Here is a 24,940-nt window from a genome sequence, read left to right on the forward strand (position 1 = left end):
AAATTCACAATTTTTTTTTACCCCTCACAGTGGCATCTTGCCTCTATTGTGTGGTTCCCTAAAACTGAACTGCACGGCTTATCCTGTCACCATAGCAACTCTTTACCTGTTGCTGGCCCACCCTATAATACTTTGCTCAAGAGGACTCTTCCCTTAGAAAGCAGAATCCTGGTAGAAATCACCTCACCTACTACCCTAGTACTGTGCCACCCACAGCTTCCTGTGGAAAAGGCAAATCAGAGGCAGGATGGACAGAAAGTCACTGTGGATCTCTTAAGACACAGCTCTTGCTTAGTAGGAACGTGGCTACCTGATTTCCTTTTTAGAATGTCTAACTCACAGAATCAGAGAGCAGACAAGAAGGAGAAATAAAATATTGTCCCACCTTGTCATAAGAGTCCGGGATTGCTTAGTGTTTTGGGTGATGTGTGTTGGCCACTGATTGAGTGATGTGTGTTGGCCACTGATTGAGTGATGTGTGTTGGCCACTGATTGAGTTTCACATTACAACTCCAATGTGTAGAAAATTGTAGCAGGTTCTGGCACTAATTTGTGTATCGGTAGTTCCAAACTGTGTTGGAACTTTTCTTCCTTCAAGAATAAAACCACATTTTTTAAAATTTTTTTCTCGAAATGAACATATCACATATGAATGGCCTAATTTTTTTTTTTTGGCTGTACTGGGGATGAAACCCAGGGACATTATCCTTCTGAGCTAAAATCCTGCTCTTTTGTTTAGTCTTTTTATTTTTTTCATATGATAAATAATATATTTTTAATTTATTTTTTATCTTTATGTGGAACATATTGAAAATGGCATACATTCAGACTATGCTTGGTATCCTCCCCACTTCCCCTTCCTCCCCTTCCAAATATAAGTGTCCAGATTAACCATGTTTTATTTATATCTTTACACAAATTCAGTTGTAGCTCCTTCATTAATCAGCCTCAGCCTTCTTCCTTTCCTATCCTTCCATTCTAGCTTTGGTGAGGTTTCTCTTCCATTGTCTGGAGTCCCTCTCGTATCCCTGATACTCCCTCGTTTGAGCATATTAGAGAAAACATAAGTCCCTTCTCTTTCTGTGTTTGACTGATCTCACTTAAAATAATGTTCTCCAGATATTTCCATCTTCTTGTGAATGACATAATTTTGTTCTTCTTTATAGCTGAGTATAATTCCATTGTGCGTGTTTCCCATAATTTTGCAATCCATTCATCTGTTGATGGAGACCTAGGTTAGTTCCATATTTTGGATATTATTTATTGTGCTGCTATGAACATGGGTATGCATATGTTACTGTAGTTCTCTGATTTCAACCCTTTTAGACAAATACCCAGGAGAGGAATAGGTGGATCATATGGTGGATCTATTCCCAATTTTCTAAAAAAATCTCCACACTGATTTCCATAGTCACTGAACCAGTTTGCACTCTCACCAACAGTGTAAAAGAGTTCCTCTTTCCCCACATCTTTGCCAGCATCTGTTGTTATTTGATTTCTTTATGCTTGTCACTCTGATTGGGGTTAGATGGAATCTCAGCATAGTTTTGATTCACATCTCCCTGGTGGCTAGTGATGTAGAACATCGTTTCATGTATCTATTGGCCACTTGTATCTCTTCTTTTGTGAAGTGTCTATTCAGTTCAGTTGCCTATTTCTTGATTGGGTTATTTGTTTTGCTAGTGTAGAGTCTTTTGAGCTCTTTGTATATTCTGGATATTAGCCCTCTATTAGAGTGGTGGCTGGTAAAGATCTTCTCCCATTCTGTAGGCTTTCTATTTAGGTTCTTGATGGTTTCTTTTGATGAGAAGAAACTTTCGTTTGATGCCATCCCACTTGTTAATTATTGCTTTAATTTACTGCAAAATTGGCTTCATCCCAGAAAAGCAAGGCTGGTTCAACATGCACAAATCAATACACATTATTCACCACATAAATAGAACTGAGAACCAAAACCACATGATCATATCAATAGATGCTGAAAAAGCATTTGACAAAATCCAGCACCCATTTATGTTAAAAACACTGCAAACATTGGAATAAAAGGAACATCATTAAGGCAATATACAATAAACCCAAAACCAACATCATATTGAATGGGGAAAAACTGCAAGAATTTCCTCTGAAGTCAAGAACAAGACAAAGATGCCCACTATCACCAATCCTTTTCAATATAGTCCTCAAGACTCTTGCCACAGCAATAAGACAAGAGAAGGAAACCAAAGGACTTTAAATAGAAAGAGAAGAATTAAAACTATCCTTATTTGCAGATGACATGATCCTTTATTTAGAAGACCCAATGAACTCAACCAAAAGACTACTGGAGCTGATTAACCAATTCAGCAAAGTAGCTGGACACAAAATTAATCTAAAAAAATCAGTTGCTTTTCTTTATGCCAACAATGAATCCACAATGAAAGAAATAACGAAAACAATTCTATTCACTATACCTCAAAACCAATAAAATACTTAGGAATAAACCTAACCAAAGATGTAAAAGAACTCTACAATGAAAACTATAAAACATTAAAGAAATAAATTGAAGAAGACCTTGGAAGATGGAAAGATCTTCCTTGTTCATGTATAGGCAGAATAAATATAATCAAAATGGCTATTCTGCCAAAAGTGATCTATAGATTCAATGAAATTCCTATTAAAATACCAACAATATACTTCATAGACCTAGAAAAATCAGTCATGAATTTTATACGTAGAAAGAAAAGACTCAGAATAGCCAAAGCAATCCTCAACATTAAAAACCAGGCAGGAGGCATAACAATCCTGGTCTTCAAATTATACTATAGAGCATTAGTAGCAAAAGCATCATGGTATTAGCACAACAACAGGCAGACTGACCAGTGAAATAGAATAGAAGATACAGAAACAAATCCACACACCTATGGCCAATTAATCTTTGACAAAGGGGCCAAACTCGTACGCTGAAGAAAAGACAGCCTTTTCAACAAATGGTGCTGGGAGAACTGGCTATCCATTTGTAGAAAGATGGAACTAAACCCCTATATCTCACCATGCACAGGAATCAACTCGAGATGGATCAAAGACAGAAATTAAACCAGAGACTGTGAAGTTATTAGAGGAGGGCATAGGCTCAACACTCCAACATATAGACACAGGTAGTCTTTTTGTTTTTGAAACAGGGTCTCACTGAGTTGCAAAGGGCCTCACTAAGTAGCTGACGCTGTCCAAGAACCACAATCCTCCAGTTTCAGCTTCCCAAATGCTGACATTACAAGCATGCACCACCATGCCCCACTTGAATGGCCTAACTTTCCCTCTTTCTTTCTTTCTTTCTTTCTTTCTTTCTTTCTTTCTTTCTTTCTTTCTTTCTTTCTTTCTTTCTTTATTTCTTTTTGGTGGTACTGGGTTTCCTGGAAACCCTTCTACCTTCAGGTTACACTCCCAGACCTGTTTTATATTTTTTTAATTTGGAAACAGGCTCTCTTAAACCAGCGTGGCTGGCTTCAAACCTGCACGATCCTCCTGTCCATTCACGCCTAAAAATTAGGTCTGATGGCCTAATTTTTAAGTTATTATTATTTCAAAGATAACTTGGGAGAATATCTACCAGAGGATGTAGAAGCATAAATATTATTTAATAATCCCATAATAGCTCACAAAATGGCAACTTATTTAACCACTAGTTACACATTCAAGTGGTATTTTTGCTATTGCAAAATAATTTCTAATGCCCTATTATTTTTCTTGAGAAAGATTTCCAAAAGGTGTCTTATGGGATCAAAGTTAGGACTGCATTTAAGGGTTCTTTATATATATTAAAGGTGTAAATTAAACACTTTTTCTTTTTGCAGTAAAGCCACCAATGCTCAGCTTTAATTAAACACTTTAAAAATCATCATAAGAGTGTCCCTAATCCTTCTTAAATTTTTGAAAGCCCAAGGAATATGAAATCTTTTAAAATTTATAAATTTTCTTTAATCTTCTTACTATCTTCATAAGATTTCTGTGCAAGTTGGGCATAGCAGCGCATGTGTGTAATTCAAGTATTTGGGAGGTTAAGACAGGGGGATCACAGGTTTGTGGCCAAACTCAGCTATGTAGTGAGGCCCTCCACAACTTAGTGAGACCCTGTTTCAAAATAAAAAATAAAAAATAGGGGTGGAGGCATAGCTCAGAGGTAGAATGCCCCTGGGTTCCATCCCCAGTACTGAAAAAAAAAAAAAGATTTCTATGCATTATTTTCATTGTTTTACAGATAAGAAAACTGTGGTTCAGAGTGACCAATTGTCCAAAATACAAAGTAAATAAATAATAAGTTAAAGGCAACCAAGTTAGAGCTATTTTGGGAAACAGTCTCCTAGCCTCAAATCCAATGCTTTCCCACTTCCCTGTGGCATCTTTTCTAATGTTCTGATATTACAGATGAAGAAACCGATACCCAGTGTATTAGCTTTTAGTTACTGTAATGAAATACCTGACACAGGATAGTTATAAAGAAAAAAAGGGTTATTTAGTTCAATTTGGAAGATTCAAGGGTTTGGAGTCTATAGCAGGTCAGATCTGGTGAGACCACCATGGCAGGTGGTGAATGGTAAACAGTGCTAGGAGAAGTGTGTCAGAGTGAGCAACCACACCCTAAGCCAGGAAACTGAGGAGCGGGAGGGGCCAGGCATGCTCATTTATAATCACCCTCTTGTGAGAACTACCAAGGGTCACAAAATAACTACCTTAATATCTTTTGAGGGCACATATCCAAGTGACCCAAGGACCTCCTACTAGGCCTTACCTCCCAAAGGTTCCAACACCTCCTAATACTGTTACCCTGGGGACTGTGCCTCCAACACATGCACCCTTGGGGACAATCAAACCGTATGCAAACGATAGCACTCAGAGAGATAACAGAACCTGAAAAGAGCCACAGCAAGGCAAGAGACCCAGTTCTAGCCTTCTTTACTAAAATGATACTGAGCCAGGTGCCATCACATACTCCTGTAATCCTAGTACTTGGGAGGCTGAGACAGGAGGATCACAGGCTCAAGGCCAGCCTCAGCAATTTAATGAGAGCCTGTTTCAAAATTTAAAAAATGAAAGAACTGAGGGTGTAGCTCAGGGGTAGAATGTCCCTGTGTTTAATTCCCAGTACCAAAAAAGAAAATGATACCTTACTTAATATCAATTTGTAATAGAAAACAATCAGAAAAAAATATGAAGAACTGCTCAAATGCAATGACTGGAACTTGGTGAATTATTATGATAGTACTGAGTTCCACTTGAGTTCTCCCAGGGCACTTCTCAGCTCACCTCTCTTCTCTCAATGAACTATTTAATAGCTTGAATCCATCTCCCACCTAAGTCTAGAGTTCAAGGAAAGGGCAATTAAGAAAACATATTTCAAGGACAGAAGCAAGCTGAAAAGGAGTATATTCCCCAAGTCCCAAGTGAGGAACCAGTTGTGTAGCTTTTCCAGTGAAATATCTGCTCTCAGAACATCACTTCCTACAAAAAAATGATTGGCTTTCCCACTTTCTATCCAAAACTCATTTAAGTATCATTTTTATATGACCGTGCCAGGGCGGGGAGTCGTCTCGAGATATTTCTCCTCTTATCTTCACACTGTCTCCTTTGCATCATCCACACCATGTTTTAGAAAAAAAAAAAAAAAAAAAACAGGTTCCTGTTGTAATGAATGGAGAGTAATTTCAGAGAAAGCGTTTTCAGTTACCCATTTGTAAAACATAACTTCTCCATGAAAACAGCTTTACGAAGGCATAAATTAGGAAGCAAATGTCATGCTGACCAGATCTACCCTGTGCTCCCTATTTGTTTACGGTTATAGAGAACTATACCGGTTGTAAAATCCTGAGTCATCCCATGAGGTCCAGAAGCTCCAGTGCAAGCTGCAATTGATGAAAAGGTGATGCCCGACTCATAGAGATTTGTTTTGTTTTGTTTCTCTCTCTAGGACCCACCCACTCCTGACCCAACTTACTCCTTCTGTCCCCCACACACCAGATGCTACACTTGCAATGGGCAACTAAATAAGTGATCCCCACACACTCTGCTCACCCTTCTGCCTCCTTTGGGGGCTATGCTGAAGCCTGCTGTGAAATACCTTTTTCTCTTCCCCACTGAACATATTGTTACACAGAGTGATCTTCATCTTAAATGCCATTTCCTCTTTAAAGACTTTTGAATAACGTTCCTAGATAGAATGAACAATTTCTTCCTTTGTAATCTCATTTGCATGCCTGCCTCAATTAGTAGGGAAATTTCGCCACTGCACAGAGATTTTGTTTTCTCTCCCTCACCTAAATCTGCCAGCTCTTCAAGAGCAGGCACAGGGATCTTTTGCATCTTTGCAATCTGAGCAAATAGCAGAGGGATCAGCAAGCATTTTTTAAAAAGAGACCAGGCACTAAATATTTTAGATTTTGTGGCTGTATGATTTCTCTTACAAGTACTCATTTTATCTGTTATAGTGCAAAAGTGAGTAGTGTGTATACACATGGATGTAGCTGTGTTCCAGTAATACTTTATTTTCAGGCCAGGTGCGGTGGCACATGCTTGTGACGTCAGTACTTGGATGGGAGGCTGAGGCAGGAGGATGGCAGGTTCACAGCCAGCCTTAGAGCAGTGCCCAGCAAGTAGAGACCACAACTTAGAAGAGCCCTCTGCAACTTAGTGAGACCCTGTTTCAAGATAAAAAATATATAATAGGGTTGTGATATCTCTCAGAGGCAGAATGGTCCTGGATTCAATCGCCGGTACCAACTGGGGGAAAAAAAAATCCTTTATCTTCAAAAGCAGGTTGTGAGTTAGCCTCTGATCTAGGCAATGTTTGGCACATACATAAATGATCACAATAGTTATCAAATTAAATAGCTATATTTTATAGATTGAGTCACCAAAAACAATTTCATCATAAAATGTTGCTGTGCACTTACTATTTGGTAGATAACATTTTGTGACAGCCTGGAGAATCAGTTCAACCCATAACTATCCTTCTTTGGATGTACAAGTTGTAAATTAACCTGTATTATCCAAAAGAGGTTGACAAATATTAAGTTGAAAAAAATGGCATTGTGTCAGGATTTTAATTCTAAGAGGGATGATTGGAAAACCAGGAAAGGTAGAACTTTGTCACTGTGTTGTCAGTGACCATTCTTGTGTGAGTCGAGAGAGGGCTATGGGAGTCCTGATGCTGAAAAGTCAGGCAGGACCTGATGGCAGGACCCCTAAAAAGAGTGGGATGGAAGATAAGGTGGGGAAACTATGTCTCACATCACTGAAAGGCAACAACGACAATAAAAATGGTGCAGACTATAGCAAACACGCCCTGAGTGTTCAGTCCATGCCGGGCACTGCTATATGTGTACTACGTGTATTCATTCATTTCACCCTCAGGAGAAACCCTTGAAGAAAATATGACTTTTATCTCCACTTTATAGATGTAATTGAGGCTCACCGAAGATAACTCTTTAGAGTAGTAGAGATCTCAAGTGATGATGCTGACAATATAAAATTAAGGATCCATGGTGGTTCTTAAATGTGGGTGAATGGGCTAGATAGCCGTATAAAAATCATCTGAGGAGTGAACACAGGCACCTGGGCCCCATCCTTACAGATGCTGAGTCAGAGTATCTGGAACAAAATAAGGGAATACCCGCTCTTCTTTTTCAAGGGTTTCCCTGTGATTCTCATATGTAGCAGTGCTGAGTTGAGTGGCAATTTTCAAAAAGCCATGTCCAGGTTTTTTTGTTTTTGTTTTTGTTTTTTTTTTTTTTTTTTTTTTTTTTTTGCTGGTACTGGGGTTCCTGGAAGCCCTTCTACTTCCAGGCTACATTCCCAGACCTATTTTATATTTTTATTTGGAAACAGGGTCTCTTAAGCCAGCGCAGCTAGCTTCGAACCTGCGCGATCCTCCTGTCTCCGCCTCCCAAGCACGGGGATTACAAGCGTGCGCCACCACGCCCAGCCCAAAAAGCCACGTCCAGGTTCTAATCCTTGGAGTCTGTGGATCTTCCCTTATTTGGGAGGAGAATTTTCACAAATGTAATAAATGAAGGAACCTGGCATAAGGAGATCATCTTGGATTATCTCTGTGGTCCCTATATCTAATAACAAGTGTCCAATAGGAGACACACACAGAAAGCAGAGAGAAGAGGAGATGCTGTGTACCGGGGAGTAAGATCCGAGCAGTGCAGCCACAAGCCAAGGAACTCTTATGGGCACCAGAAAGATGGAAGAGGCCAAAACAGATTCCCCCTAGAGCCTCCAGAGGGAGTATGTAATCATAACACCTAACTTTCTCATTTGTGGATACCAGCAACGTGGTAAGAATAGACTCCTGTTGTATAAGCCACCCATATTGTGCCATGTTGTTATGGGAGCACTAGGAAACTAATACATAAACACTCCTATTTTAACTCCTTGATTTCCAGACTTATGTATAATGACTATGAGGAAGATAAAATGATTCCTATAACAACCTCCAATTTGAATCTTATACCATGCTATTTAAAACAGAATTGCAAGCCAGGCATGGTGGCACATGCTTGTAATGTCAGCATTTGGGCGGCTGAGAACAGAGGATCACAGTTTGAGGACTGCCTCAGCTACTTAGTGAGGCCTCCCACAACTCAGTGAGACTCTGTTTCAAAAATAAAGAATAAAAAGAAAAGGGTTGGGGGTGTATCTTAGAAGCAGAATGCCCCTGGGTTCCATCTCCAGTACTGGAAAAACAACTCAGAATTGTATCCTTTCAAAGTGTTTTCATTCAACCAGTGCCATAAATGAGTCTTCAGTGAGCTGCCCACCTTTCAGTTAGTCCACTTGGTTCTAGGAGAGGGAGGTATGTGATGATACCAGATAATTGCATACGCATGAATCTATCACTGCACATCTTTTTCTGTGAAATTAGGTTCTTGATCAGACGCAGTTGTATGGAGAACACCAGGATGATGGATATGGTATCCATCATGTACCTGTTAGTACATGGCTGATGATAATTAGCATTACAAGTAGAAGGTAAATAATATTCAGAATGTGTGTCTATTTCAGGGAACACGAACCTCTATCATTTTCCTGATGGAAGAGATAAGTGTAATCAGCCTGCCATCAAATAGCTCACCTGTTCTCTTGGGAGTGGCTCATCTCAGCAACTTAGAGCTTATCTCTTTGGATGGTAAATTGATTCAGCAGTAGTGTTATCTGGGTTAGCCTTTATAAAGTCATAAGGGAAAACCCCTGTTCTTAAGCCCACTTCTGCCCCAATGGCCATTTGTGCTTATGAGACAAATGAACTAACAAAAGAGTGTCTAGACAAAGAATGTGACTGGCATCTATAGGGCACTTCATTCTGTCCAACTGATTATTAAGCATCTTCTCTGTATGGATGATCTTTTATGAGAATTCAGATGAAACATGAATATCTCCACTGTCTGTATCCATTCAGAGAAGTCCACCTGTCTACAGCTTCCCCAAACTTCCTTGTCATTAATAGACCGTAGAAAATGAAAGATCTTCCATGTCCTTGGATAGGCAGAATAAGTATCATCAAAATGCCAATATTTTCAAAAGTGATCTATAGATTAAACGTAATACCCATTAAATTACCAAAGTCATTCCTTATAGACATAGCAAAAATCAGTCTTTAAATTCATTTGGAACAACAAAAAGATTTTTGAGAAGATTTTTGCCACCTACTCCTCTGATAGAGGACTAATATATAGACTATACAGATAACTCAAGAAACTCAGTACTAAGAAAACAAATAACCCAATCCAAAAATGGGCAAGAGAACTATATAGATTCTTCATGAAAGAAGAAATTTAAATGGCTAATAAGTGCATGAAAAAATGCTCAACATCATTAGCAATCAGAGAGATGCAAACCAAAATTAACCTGAGATTTCTCCTAACTCCAACTAGAATGGCAATCACTCAAAACACAAATAACAATAAAATCTGGCAAGGATGTGGAGAAGTGGGAACTCCAATACATTGTTGGTGGTACTGCAAATTAGTGCAACCACTTCAGAAAATTTTATATGGAGGATCTTTAGAAGAATGGGAATGAACTTACCATATGATCCAGCAATACCACTTCTGGGTATCTACCCAAAAGAATGGGAACCAAACTAGCATACTAATGCTTGTTTATCTATGTTCATAGCTGCAAAATTCACAATTGCCAAACTATGGAACCAGCCAAGATGTCCATCAATAGATGAATGGATTACAAAACTCTAGGATATGTGCACAATGGAATTTTACTCAGCCATAAAGCAAAACACAATTACATCATTTACAGGGAAATGGATGGAACTGGAGAATTGGAGAACTGCTAAGTGAGATTAGTCAGTCACAAAATTAAGAAATTGGATGCTCTTCATAGGAGGAACTCTAGATGAAGGAGGGGATACTATAGATGAGCAAATAAGGTGACCTGAGGGGATGGGATGGGGGAAGAGGAAATTCTCTAATGTTCATGATGTACATTCACAAACATATCAAAGTCAATCACTAAGCCAAACATGAGAAGGAGGAAGGGGGAGGGAATGGGGCGGGAATTGGGTAAGGGCTAATTGGGTGATGTGTGCATGCATGGCCTCTACCATCTTGTACTCCATTAAGATGTATAACTACAATGCACCAACAAAAAGTTAAATATATGAAAAAAAGACTAGCAGAAGAGAAACCAAAATATCATTTTTATTGCTGTATTTGAGACTTTTATCTAAAACATCATGAAAAATAGGCTTCCTAATACCAACCTCTAGAAAGACTTTCCCATCATATGACAAGCCATAGATCTCCACAGTGGAGTCCCGCACTGGGGAAACTGATGGAACAGAGCAGAGCACATTTCCTCCAGGCATTTCCATCTGAGAGAGAGGCTTAGTCATGGTTGCCTGTTCCTCTCCCCAACTCACCAATCAGATTATTTACTCCACTTCCATTAGGAGTGATCATAAAGGAGGCAAGAACCAGCAGGGTTCCTGTCTTGTTGACATTCTCAGTGTTATAATCCAAAACAACTGACCATACAACTTAGAAGACAGATTTATTTGCTCATGATTCTTGGATATTTCAGGGTTCAGTCTGTGTGAGGTCCAGGTCTGCATAGTTCAGGGCATGGTGGCAGAAAGCAAAGAAAGGGAGAGAGAAAAGACCTGATCTCACATCCCAAAGGCCAGAAGGAGAAAGAGAGAGAGAGGATTCAAAGACAAAATCACAGTTCCTAAGGCCACACCCCTAGAGACACACCTTCTCCTTGTACTCTCCACCTGCCTAAGTTACCACCCAGCAAATCCATTACAATGATTTTATCCACTGATGAGATTAGAACCTTTATGTCTTAAATACAAACTCAGAACATTAATGTACAAACTCCTCAGGGGACATTCTATATCGAACCCTAATTTTCCCACTAGTGGAACTTCGTCTGAACACAAGGAAATATCAGTGAGGTTGGGAGAAACTTTTACTACCAATAACCTACTTGGCCCAGGCAGGTAGAAAACACAAGGAAAAATATAAGAGCACTCAACAACCACTCAGGTGGCCCACAACAGCGTTGTGAAGAGTCCACAAACAGTAAAATGCTATTTCTTATGAAGCTATTTTTCCTTTTAGAAAAAAAGCTTGAACATGACATGAAACATTAGAAGTTTTGTTTTTTATTTTGTTTTTCAGTGGTGGGTATTGAACCTAAAACCTTGCACATGCTAGGCAAGCATCCTAACACTGAGCTACATCCCCAGTCGGATGTATCAGTAATATATAAATTCACTGACAGGGAAGTGATCCAAATCACAAAAAAGTTCCTGTTTTAATTTGTATGGTGAAGCCTAATAATAAACCTGGCTTACTCTCAAATGTTTGCTTTTAAAAATCAATGGTGTTATGGCAGAATAGAGTTTGGATCTAAGCATAAAATGTAGTTAAAGTAGGGCATGATGGTCCATGCTTGTCATCTCAGTACTTGGGAGGCTAAGGACAGGGATCACAGGTTCAAGACCAGCCTCAGCAACTTAGCAATTTTCTCAGCAACATAGCAAGACCCTGTTTCAAAATAAAAGGGGCTGTAATTGTAGCTTAGGGGTATAGAATGCTCCTGTGTTCAATCTCAAGTGCAGAAAGAAAGAAAGAAAGAAAGAAAGAAAGAAAGAAAGAAAGAAAGGAATTCGAAGTCTCAGTCTTCTCAAATCTGACTTCTCACCACTTTTCTTCATGTACCTTTTGCCTGCAATTCTACTTCCATTATTCTAAACACACAGCCAGCCAGTTCAAGTTCCTTTGCAACTGGTCACACTTGTGCTCTTTCAAAGGTCATATCTAGGTCATATTAGGTCATATTAGGTCATATTAGGTCATATTAGGACACATTCTCATGTGTCCCAATCCTACATCCATCCTAACACTCTATTCAAATGTCTCAGCCTCCACATGAAAGGAATCGTTCCATTGAAAGGCCATTTAACTCTTCATAGCTCTGGACACTAAGTCTCCTGGGTTCAAAGACTACAATTTATATCTTCTGTGCCCTAAAGAAGGACTGCTATGGGCAGGTGTGCAGGTCACACGTAGTATCCCTGCCTTGCAGCACCTAGCATATCACCTCATTCATGAGAAGAATTGATCAGCAATTTTTCATAGGTGAATGAATGAATGTGAACTCATGGATAATGGCATCATCCTCAATTATCAATTCAACAAACTGAGGTCTTAAGGCTGTTCAGAAAAGGATTGAAGTCAGAACTTCAGGAGAAAAAAAAAAACAGTGAGACAGCACCAATAAAGTTTTCTTGGGATAAATTTGGGGATCTAGGTTCCATTTACAAATTTAAAAGAGACTCTGATGATACCTCCATCACACACACACACACACACACACACACACACACACACATACACACACACACACACACACACACACACACACACACACACACGTTCTCGTGCCTTGTCTCCTGCTCTACAATACCACCACCACCAGGCCCTCTGCAGGATGAGCAGATCTTACTCCTCAGTTCTTGCAGCCTGTACAAGGAAAACTGTTACTAGAAGTGGCACTCAGTGCCAACATCTTGATTTCTTTTCATGGAAGCCTCCTTGGATTTCTGGAGAAAGAACAAGAGTTCATGATCATGATCATACTCCCGGGAGACCCCATCACCAAGGGATCAGATTCTGCACAGACAAACAGACTGTCCGGGAACTGGCTGGCTTCCACAAAACCCAGCTTGCTGATAAACAGAATTTAGGAGCTCTCCAAATAAAACCATGCCCCTGACCACTTCCCTTAGCACTCATGTAGCCAACAGAGATGCAGAAACAAGGAATCCCAGGAAACGAGGCATGGTTGTCACTTCATAGCCAGGTGGCTTCAACAGTGAGTGCCCCCATCCCACTGCTCTCTCACTGACCTCTTTAATATGAATGAGACCCCGCTCTGTGCCCAAAACTGTCCTAAGCACTCGGGACTCAGCAGGAAACTACACAAGTATTTACCCTCATGGAAGTTATATTTAATGGGAGAAGCAGATGAGATCAAGTTTAGCTGCTCTTCAGTCCAGAATAGAAGTGAAACATTATGAAAAAATACTTCTATTTTACATGATAAACTCAGTTTTTTTCAATCTCATTCAGTTTTGCATTTCTGTTTGCATTTTATAACATGGTTATCACAATAACTAAAAATGCTGGTGGAATGAAAAATTACTTAGGAAGCAAAAAGTGGCAGTGTAGTCATACAGAGAGCACACAGTATTTAGGAAGGTAATTTAAAAATGTAAGTGAACACACATAACATAGAAAACTGAAAAGCACAGATTTTTTTTTCAGTCTTCACCTCCCAGCTTTCCCCCTGCAAGCACCATGGCCCTGCAGGTTACCTAATCTGTTTTTAACATGTGCACTCTCTTTATTTTTCTCTGTATCTCACCTGCTTTTTCCTCCTTCCTCCCCATCCATGTTAATGGGATTGGTAATGATAGCATGATATATGAACATTAACATTATTAAATAATTTTCTAGAGTGTCATTACTGGTCTCCTTGAGAAAATGACTCAGAACAATTGAGCCACCCTGGATATTCTGAAATGAAACAAATAGGTGTAATTTTCTTCACAGTTTAATTAAGGCAAATTTTGTAATTTTAATTACTATAATTCAGCATATATTTGTTGATTACTATGTGCAGATTACTCTGTGAGATTTTATCATAGATTTTTAAATTTTTATTTATATATGTGGAACATATTGAAAATGGTATACATTTAGACTGTGCTTATTGAGTGTCCTTCCCCCCCACATTGCCCTTCCCCCTTCCCAACAATGAGTGTCCAGGTTAACCATGCTATATTCATATTTTTACACTTATTCAGGTGTAGCTCCTCTATTAATCAACCTCAGCCTTCTTCCTCTCCTATCTTTCCATTCTTGCTTTGCTGAGATTTCCCCTCCATTATCTGGAGTCCCTCTGGAATCCCCAGTGCCCCCTAGTTTGGGCATATTAGAGAAAACATATGCCCCTTCTCTTTCTGTCCTTGGCTGATCTCACTTAGCATAATGTTCTCCAGATCTTTCCATCTTCTTGCGAATGGCATGATTTTGTTCTTCTTTATAGCTGAATAGAATTCCATTGTGTGTATTTCCCATAATTTTGCAATCCATTCATGTTGATGGAGACCAAGATTGGTTCCGTATTTTGGCTATTATGAATTCAAATTATACTGCTATGAACGTGGGTATGCATATGTTACTGTAGTTCTCTGATTCCAACCCCTTTGGAAAAATACCCACGAGTGGTAGAGTTGGATCACATGGTGGATCTATTCCCAGTTTTCTAAAGAATCTCCACACTGATCTCCATAGTGGCTGAACTAGTTTGCATTCCCACCAACAGTGTAAAAGAGTTCCTCTTTCCCCACATCCTTGCCAGAATTTGTTGTTATTTGATTTCTTTATGATTGCCATTATAATTGGGGTTAGATGGAATCTTAGCGTAGTTTTTATTTTTATTTCCCTGATGGTTAATGATGTAGAACATCTTTTCGTGTATCTAAAAGTTTCTTCTCATCAAAGGAAACCACCACAAACCTAACGATGAAGCTTACAGAATGGGAGAAGATCTAAGAGCCACCATTCAGATAGAGGGTTAATATCCAGAATATACAAAGAGCTCAAAAGACTCTACACTAGCAAAACAAATAACCCAATCAAGAAAGGGGCAAACTGAACTGAATAGACACTTCACAAGATCAGAGATACAAATAGCCAATAGATACACGAAAAGATGTTCTAAAAGAATACTTCTTTTTAAGGACTGCTAACATTAGGAAATCTTATCATGTAATTTATTCTTAACTCTTCTCTAAAATTAAGCCCTACTCCTCTTCAAAGCAATGTTAAAATCTTCTCTCTTGAAGTCTGAAGGTAAATGATTTGGGGAGGCACAAAAGAGAAGCTTTGGAAGGGAGAGAAAAATTTAGCAAATTGTGAAGGTGTGTGCGTGTGTGTGTGTGTGTGTGTGTGTGTGTGTGTGTAGGGCAGGGTGACTTCCAGATTGCAGGAACTTAAAGACACAGAGCTATAAAAGTACACATGCTCCTCACAAACCTAATGGGCCACAGAACCACCCGGTCATCAAACAAACTCATTCACCAACTGCGGCCCCTTAAAGATGATTTTCTTTCGCTGAAGCCTCTATAATACTCACCAAGAGATGTTCATTTCCCACAGGATGAAGCCAATTCTTCTTCGAGGGAATCCTGAGCAGATACACAAACAATGAAACTGAAATAGACCATTTTAACCCCCACCTCAGTTCAAACGCCCCAGCCATCAAAGCTGGCCAGCCAAAACCAGCTGCTTATGATCATCCTTTGAGGCTCAGTGAACTGGGGCTTTGTTAGACCAGGGGTGAGAAAGGATTTCAAAGACAAATGCCTCCTTGGGAAATGATTTCCTGGTGACCTCTCTCAATGACATGACACCCCCTCCCCTTTAGAATACAGTTAGCTCCTAGTCCTTAGGCCCTCCACTGGGAGTCTCTACAACCCTCAGCCAAGCGCTGGTCAGAAGAAAATGATACAAAGAAATCGTCACACCTTCCCAACCCACAGAAAAGTTTCACTGATTAACCTGGTGCTTCAAAATGTGAAATGAGCAGGAGATAAGATTTCTTCCTTTTGTGACACTACTAATTCTGGATAATTTGATTCTGTATTATATAGCAGTTTGATTTAAAAGAACAAATGAATGATAGTTAAGCTTTGCAGTTATATGAGAAACCAGCCATATCACCACTATCTGATAGCATCATGTGCACCTGTTTATGAAGATTTTTAATGCTTTAATGATTCTGTTTAGGTTTTTCAGCTAACGCCAAATACTTATACTTGAGTTTCAATACCAGATGCTGCTTTTTTACCCTTATAAAGTTGTTTAAGATATTCTTTTAAAGGATGCATAATAATAATTAAGCTGCTCGGCTTTAACGTAGGACTAATAATTGCTCAGAAACATAAAGAGCCTTTTGTGTATAATAAATACTATCAGCAAAGAAATAGGAAATGAGTACAAATGCATCTAATTCCTAGAAGCAAATATTCATTCTGGGGGTCAAATATCAATGAGGTTGTGAATGTTGATAATGACCCATTGTTTATTTATTTTTTTTTTAACTTGCCTGGTAAACAGGATTGGGAGTGAGAATTCCATCTCCCGACAGCCAGCTCTTTGGGTGACATTAGGAAAGGAACTCTGTGCACTGTCTGCCAGGCATTGCACAAAGCAGTGTTCATGAATGAACTTACTTTCTCTTCACACTGTAACCTTGATGGTACGATGATGCTGCTCACTTAGGAGGTAAGGAATCTGGTGCCCAGAGAAGTTAAATAAATCACTTAATGTCACGGATACTTCCTTTTTAAAATTAGACACAATTCTACCGGGGTTAATTCATATTTTATATTGTTTTATTGTTGTTTACTTATAAAATATTTTGTTTTGAAGATTTCTGTTTAAAATCTTAGATGAAATCTTTGGCTTGGATGAAATTGTGTGTGTGTGTTTGTGTGTGTGTGTGTGTGAGAGAGAGAGAGAGAGAGAGAGAGAGAGAGAGAGAGAGAGAGAGAAAGGGAGAGAGCGTAGGGCTTTTGGGGCCAAAAAGTAGTCACTTTTAGTCGTACGCAAATTTTTTTTTTACTGATTTTTCTCAAATGAACTGTTGCCACGTCAATCCACTGAAAGAAACCTGAAGAGAAGAAAACAAACAAAGGCAAAGTGTATGAGCATTTATTCATTCCTTCCTACTATATATATTTATAATATATGTTATTAAAATAAATATATTATTTTAAATGGCTCCATTACACCAAGAATAATTTGGGACCCAAAACATTTGACTCCAATTTTAAAACTTTCAGTCCAGAAAATCAGCATGCTCTATGGCTTTGTACAAAGACGCTGGAGACCCATACCTGGTTTAAAACCTGTCTCTGCTACAATTGTTGAGAGTGAGAATCTTTTTTTTTAATTTAATTTTTTTATCGGTACACTGAATTCATACATAATAATGGGATAAAAAAAAAAACTTCTGTAGACATACATGCACACATTGCCCAATTAGCCCCTACCTGATCCCCACCCCATTCCCTCCCCATCCCTCCATCCCATGCTTGGCCTAGTGGTTGACATCTAGTATTATAGCAATTTATCCAAAATTAACAATGATAATCTCACAGAACAGTTTCATTTGTCTGATACCAAGCTTTTGATGACTTAAAGATAACATTTCAATATTTCTTTTTGCTTTCTTTCTTACCAGAGAATATTTAGCCTTTCTTGCTTCTGCCTACTCATGTGTAAAACAGGAATAGCAGCACCTTTCTTCCAAGGTTGTTTTGAGGTAAGTTCACCATGGGATCCCCATTAAGCACAGAATACATAATGGCTATGATTCTATTTTATGGTAGCAAAAACCCAGTCAGAGCTCCTAATTATAGACTTCTTACGTAATCTCCTGAGGAAATTTTTTTTTCCCCTGAGTTAATTTCTACACAGTCAGGAAAATTAATTCCATACATACTTATTTTTAGCAGGTTTTATGAACCAGACAATATACTAATGCATGATAATGCATGATAAGTATTAACTGAGAAAATCTTCCATTGTATTCCACCAGGTAGACACTGTTATTGCACCCATTTTAGAGGGATAACTGAGGCACAGCAAGGGAAGAATTGTATCCAAACTCACTAAGGAAACAGGTGAAAAAGCTAGCACTCAAACCCAGGCCCTTGGGTCCAGAGCCCTGAGTCCTACCTAGTCTGCTTTGCTTGGACTCCTAACCACTTTGCTCCTTTCCCTGCTGTCCACCCTACCCCCACTCAGAACCTTTGCATAGCTGAGCTGTCTGGAGCTCACCTCTACTAAATCTGGACACCTCTTCACATGGACACATCCACCTGCCCATCCCCCAGGGCTCTGTGGGGCTCAGCAGACCCCATGCATCTCCCCTAATACCCGTCATTGCTGTCCAGTGCTCTGCTGTCCAATATAGCTGCTTTCCTTCAGAAAGGCAGAAGCTGAGCCTTATTTTCTGGGCGTTTAACCCCCAATACCTGAGAACACATGTAGGTGCATACTAAACGTGATACAAGATCCTTTCAGCTGCCTCTTTTCCCAACACCTGGTGGGCCCTAGCCTTGTGCTAGGTTCTGAGACTATGCTAGTGACCACAAGTACAAAGAACGGTAGAATGATTTTAGAAAAGTGGTTAAAATTAGATTTGAAAGCTAAATGACCAGGACTCAAATCTAAGTTCAGCCAAGTTTTATGAGCTTGAACAAGTTATTCAGCTTCTGCGTGCCTCAGTTTCCTCATTTATAAAATGGTGCTATGCAAAAAAAAAAAGTATCAACCTTACAGGGCTACTCTGAGAAATAAAATATGTAATTCAGGTAAACTATGTAGGATTGGTCTGACCCCTAGAAAGAGCTCCAAAAGCTAGCTCTTTTTTTTACTTTTAAAATTCTTATTTGTGCCTTGTAAGCATACATCTTGATGAGGTTTATGGTGATAGAGGCATGCATGCACATATTACTCTTTGAGTCTGCCCACAGTTCACTCCCCATTCCTGCTAGCTCACCACCTACTAGTTCTAAAAGGGCTATTCTGAATTGAAAATAGCTAATGTGTCAGGGAGTCTGCTAAGTGCATTATCTCGTATCTTACAATAATCTTGCTAGGTTATTCCAACGGAATCCATTTTACAAATACGAATATTGAAATTTGTGAAAGTTAAGTGATTTGCCAACTTACCCAGTAAACTATGAACGAAGTTGGAGTTCAAAACAGGTCTGACACCAGCGGTCACATGTATACTTTCCTGTGCTCAGCACAGTTGTTGGCTTTGATTACCTTGTGTAGATGCCTCATGTCCATTGAGCTGTTTCCCTCAGTAAGTCTTCCTCCCTCTCCCATCTCCAATCCTTTAGGTCCAATCCTTTGCTACACTAAGGTTTCTTCTCTTTTGTCTGGAGTCCCTCCTGTGTCCCAATTTCTCCCTAGCTTGTGCATATGAGAGAGAACATCTAACCTTTCACTTTTTGTGACCAACTAATATCATTTAGCATAATATTCTCCAGTTGTATCCATTTCCTTGGAAATAACATATTTTTTTTCTTTTTATGGCTAAGTAGGATTCCATTGTGTACATATCCCATTATTTTGTAATCCATTCATCTGTTGGCAGATATATTGACTGATTTCATAGTTTGACAATTATTAATCATGCAGCTAAAAACATAGATATGCATCCATTCCTGTGGTACTCTGGTTTCAATTCTTTTGGGTAGATACCCAGGAGTGGTATAGCTGGGTCCTATGGTAGGTTCATTCTCTTTCTTCTGGGAACCCTTTACACTCTTTTCCAAGTAGTTACACTAATTTGCAATCCCACCAAAAAAAAATCTAGCTTTTATTAACTGTCACAGAGTTTATATTCTGGAAGATGGGGCCAGACGCATATTGTGCCCAAATATAATACAGTGAAATAAAGAATTACCTTGGTTAAATCATGTGAAATTTCTATATTCACTGGTCAAAATGGTTAAGAAGAGGCAATTTATGTGGTGCAAATTAAAATACAGGTCAGGGAATATAGAGAATGTAGCAATAAATTATGCTTGGAGAATCAAAGAAAAGCTTCCCCAAGATGTGAGCCTTGACCGAGTCCCACAGGGTGGGTAGATGGTCACTGAATTTGAAAAGGGGACAAATGGCATTTGAAGACAGCCACAGAAGAAAAAAAGGGGGGCATGGGAAAGCATGATCCATAGACTCTTGTGGTCAGAACTCAGTTTCCACAGTGAGGGTGCAGGAACTCAAGAAAGGAGTCCAGTGCTCTCTATCATGCTGACCTCCTTCACCTTCTGACCTCAGTGTTCTAAGAGATGTTAGCAGTTGTAAGGGATTCAATAGAGTACTATATCATAAGGAAAGTATACATGTGACCGCTGGTGTCAGACCTGTTTTGAACTCCAACTTCGTTCACAGTTTACTGGGTAAGTTGGCAAATCACTTAACTTTCACAAATTTCAATATTCGTATTTGTAAAATGGATTATGTTGGAATAACCTAGCAAGATTATTGTAAGATACGAGATAATGCACTTAGCAGACTCCCTGACACATTAGCTATTTTCAATTCAGAATAGCCCTTTTAGAACTAGTATTAATGTCTCTTAGCAACCTGCAGGGACTAACAACTCTGATTTTGCTAAATCCAAGAGATCAAAAGTAAATACTACTCTTCTCCAACCAGAAGATTTAGAAAAAGAACAAGAAATATTATGCTGAGAAGATGCATAATTCCAAAAATAAATATATTAGTTAATACTTGTAAGGCCAATTTCTTATGTGAAGCCCTTTTCCTATGGATTAACTCATCTGTTCATCACAGCAACCCTATGAGAAAAATTGGTTTCATGATCCTCAGTCAAAAAGTTTCAGAGAAGTCCTTGCTGAAGTTTCTATTCTGCCAAATGACAGAACTAGGAGGCTCGATAGGATTGAAAATATAACTGGGTACAGTGGCACATTCCTGTAATCCCAGCACTTGTGAGGCTGAGACAAAGATTGCAAGCTCATAGCCAGAACATGTAACTTAGTGAGACCATTTCAAAACAAAAAATAATTAGGGCTGGGAGTGTATCTCAGAGGTAAAATGGTCCTGGATTTCACAGAAAGAAAAGGAAGGAAGGAAGGAAGGAAGGAAGGAAGGAAGGAAGGAAGGAAGGAAGGAAGGAAAAATGTAAGCCATGTCTTTGTCTATTCTTTAAAAGCCCCCAAATGGAATTTGTTTTGTGGACTTGGGAAGTTGTTACCTGATGGTTTCAATTAATAATGATAATGCAGAAGATTATACAATCGTAGAATGTTTGTGTGGGGCCCACCAGCAACCATCTGCCTTAACCTTCTCATTTTACAAAAGAAAATTTAAAAAAGAGGAATTAAATGACTCTCCTGTAGTCACTTTGGAAATTCATGGCTGTGCTTCTAGTTAAAGATGGCAGATTCAACATATGCTTTCCATTACATTCCATCCCCCAAACCCACTAAAAAGACAGTAAAGGGTTTGATTTTAAAGACATTAACCCATAAGGACAAAAAGAATTGGGAAGAAAACAACAACAACAACATCTTGGGAGATAGAAAGCAGATGTGGAGTGGTAAGTGGCTGAGCAGACCCAGCAAGGCTGAAATTTAAGTTGACAGTAGGGGAAACCCAGAAGCAACTTGATTTGCACTGTAAAAAAAAAATCTCAGAAAGTCTTGGAAATTGTCCACAAGTAGTACCCGTGAACATGCAAATGTGGTTGAAGCAGATGTAGGACTTGTTAATAGTATAGTTTGGGACAGTAGTATAGTCTTCATACCTTCCTGGTAGAAGACTGGAGATGTACTCTCTGGAGAGAATGTGTCAGAAAGATCTTGATCAGGAGTCTTCAGGCAGTACTGAGGGAAGGGGTACCCTACTGAAAAAAGGGAAATTACTAAAGTATGCATTCTGAATGGTGAGAACTCCAATGGCCATGCTCACTGTGGCTCCCAGAACACTAAGAGCCAAACTTGGGGCCTAGACTAAAGAATAAATCATTGATTCTGCTCTGGAAACTCATTCCAATAGCAAAGACCTAAAGGTACTGATAGTCATTTATTCTCTAATGAAAAGACCAAACTGGATCATCTTAGTTACTCCCAGTCATCCCTAAGTCCTAGGCATTCACACAGATCTTTTTTTTTTTCTTTTACTTTTCTCTCTCTCTCTCTTTTTTTTTTGAGTTGAGTATTTTTGAAATTGAACCCAGGAACACGCTACCTGTCAACTACAACTTCAGCCCCCATTTTTATTTTGAAATGGGGAATTGCTAAGTTGCTGAAGCTGGTCTCAAATCTATAATCTTTCTGTCTCAGCCTTCCAAGTACTGGGATAATAGGTATGTACACCATGCTCGGATACATAGACCTTTCTTTAGCTGTTTCTTGATCTTCTCTTAGAGTGTCACACTTAGAAAATAAAAAAGTGATCTTTGGGAAATACTAAAATTATATTTGCTGTTTATCTGAATCAACATTTAACTGAGTGTTCCTTATCTGGTTTTGTATGTGTGGGGATAGAACCAGGGACATTCTAACTACAAGATATACTCCCACCTTTTTTTTTTAATTATGAAACAAAGTCTCAGTAAGTTGTATAGAGCCTCAATAAGTAGTTGAGGCTTTCCTAAATGGCAATTCTCCTGTCCAGCTTCCCTGAGTACTGGGATTACAAGCATTTGCCACCATGCCCGGACAGTGTTCTTTATCTTATCTGGCAACTCTCTCCTACCTTAAATAGGAATGCATATCCAAGAATCAGATCAAACATTTGTGGAAAATCTCAGCATGAAAAACAGCGATTAAAATATACCAGTGGGAAAAAGAGAACATAAAGACAACAAAAAGAACTAATTTAAAAAACTCATGCCACTCATTTTCTCAGAAAGCTCAGGAAGGATATTAGAGATTTGAAATAAGAACAGTTTGTTTAAGGAGAAATATTCAAGGAGAATAAATGAGTGATTGTTAACTAAAGTTATAAGAATAAAAGTAAAAATTTCAAGAGAAAAATTTGAAAACAGTTATAGAAAAAGGAAGCAGGAAATGGAAGACAAGAAATAAATAAAAGTAATAATTAAAGAAAAATTTATTCTAAAAGGAAGGATTTTCCAGATGTAAAATATACTCTGAACACAACAAATAATAAAATATCCTTAGTAATTAAAAGGAAGGAAGGAAGAAAGGAAGGAAAAAGGAAGGAAATACACATGTCCATTTTGATCAGAAAGTAAAGTTGTTGATGACCATTAGAAATTTTGTTTATAGTTGCTCTAGTTTAAAATTAACACTAATACAAGAATATAATTAACCTATCAATCCTTTAAAAATGAGTTCACATAATATTAATGGCATACATCAATAAGCCAATGTAGTGAAAATGATTCTAAATCAGAAATCAGAGACACATTATACCCTCATTTCTACCTTCAACTGATTTTAGACACAACCCTTCACATCAGTGAACCATAGTTTTGTCATATATAAGCTTAGATTATAAAATTATATAATTCTATTTAATTAGGCAGTCATGAAATATAAATTATTGACTACAGAAAAGAATCATAAATAACCTATTGACACTTCAAAGCCCTTGAAAAACAGGAACAATCTAACCCCAAAGCCAGTAGAAGACAAGAAATTATTAAAATCAGAGCAGAAATCAACAAAGTAGAGAATAAAAAAATAGAGAAAATCAACAAAACCAAAAGCTGGTTTCTCAAAAAACTTAAGATAGATAAAATAGTACCCAACTTAACCAAAGAGGAGAGAGAGAGAGAGAGAGAGAGAGAGAGAGAGAGAGAGAGAGAGAGAGAGAGATGCAATTAAAATTACAAAGAGATGAAAAAAAGATATTACCACCAACAGTATAGGAATCCAGAGGATTATCAGAAACTACTTTGAAAAACTATACTTCGACAAAATGAAAAATCTGGAAGAAATTGCCAACTTTCTAGATAAATGTAACCTTCCTAAACTGAGTCAAGAAGATATAAAAATTTTAAACCAACACATAGCAATCAATGAGGCTGAAGTAGCAATAAAGAGCCTACCATCAAACAAAAGCCCAGGACCAGATGGATTCCAAAGTAAATTTTATAAAACCTTTATAGAAGATCTAATCCCAATATTCCTCAATCTATTTTGTGAAATAGAAACAGGACTCTCCTGATACATTCTATGAACACAATATCACATTAATACCAAAACCATATAAAGATAACTCAAGAAAACTACAGAAAGAAAACTACAGGTTTATACTGCTGATGAACTTAGATGCAAAACTGCTAAACAAAATACTAGCAACACACATTCAAAACTACATCAAGAAAATCATACACCCTGAACAAGTAGGGGTCATTCTAGGGATGCAAGGTTGGTTCAATATACTAAAATCAATTCATGTAATTCATCACATAAGCAGAACCAAAGATAAAAATCACATGACCATTTCAATAGACACTGTAAAGCATTTGACAAAATACAACATCTAAAAGCACTGCAGTGAATCAGAATAGAAGGAACATATGTCAACATCATAAAGGCAATATGCAATAGGCCCACAGCCAACATCATATTAAATGGGGAAAAACTGCAAGAGTTTCCCCTAAAAACAGGAATAAGACAAAGATGTTCATCATCACCACTTCTTTTCAATATAGTACTTGAGACTCTTTCCAGGGCAATAAGGCAAGAAAAGAAAATTAAAGGAGTACAAATTAAAAAAAATGAAATCAAACTTTCACTATTTGTAGATGATATGATACTATACTTAGATGATCCAACAAACTC

Source organism: Muscardinus avellanarius, assembly GCF_963383645.1.
Source record: "Muscardinus avellanarius genome assembly, chromosome: 11".
NCBI lineage: Eukaryota > Metazoa > Chordata > Mammalia > Rodentia > Gliridae > Muscardinus > Muscardinus avellanarius.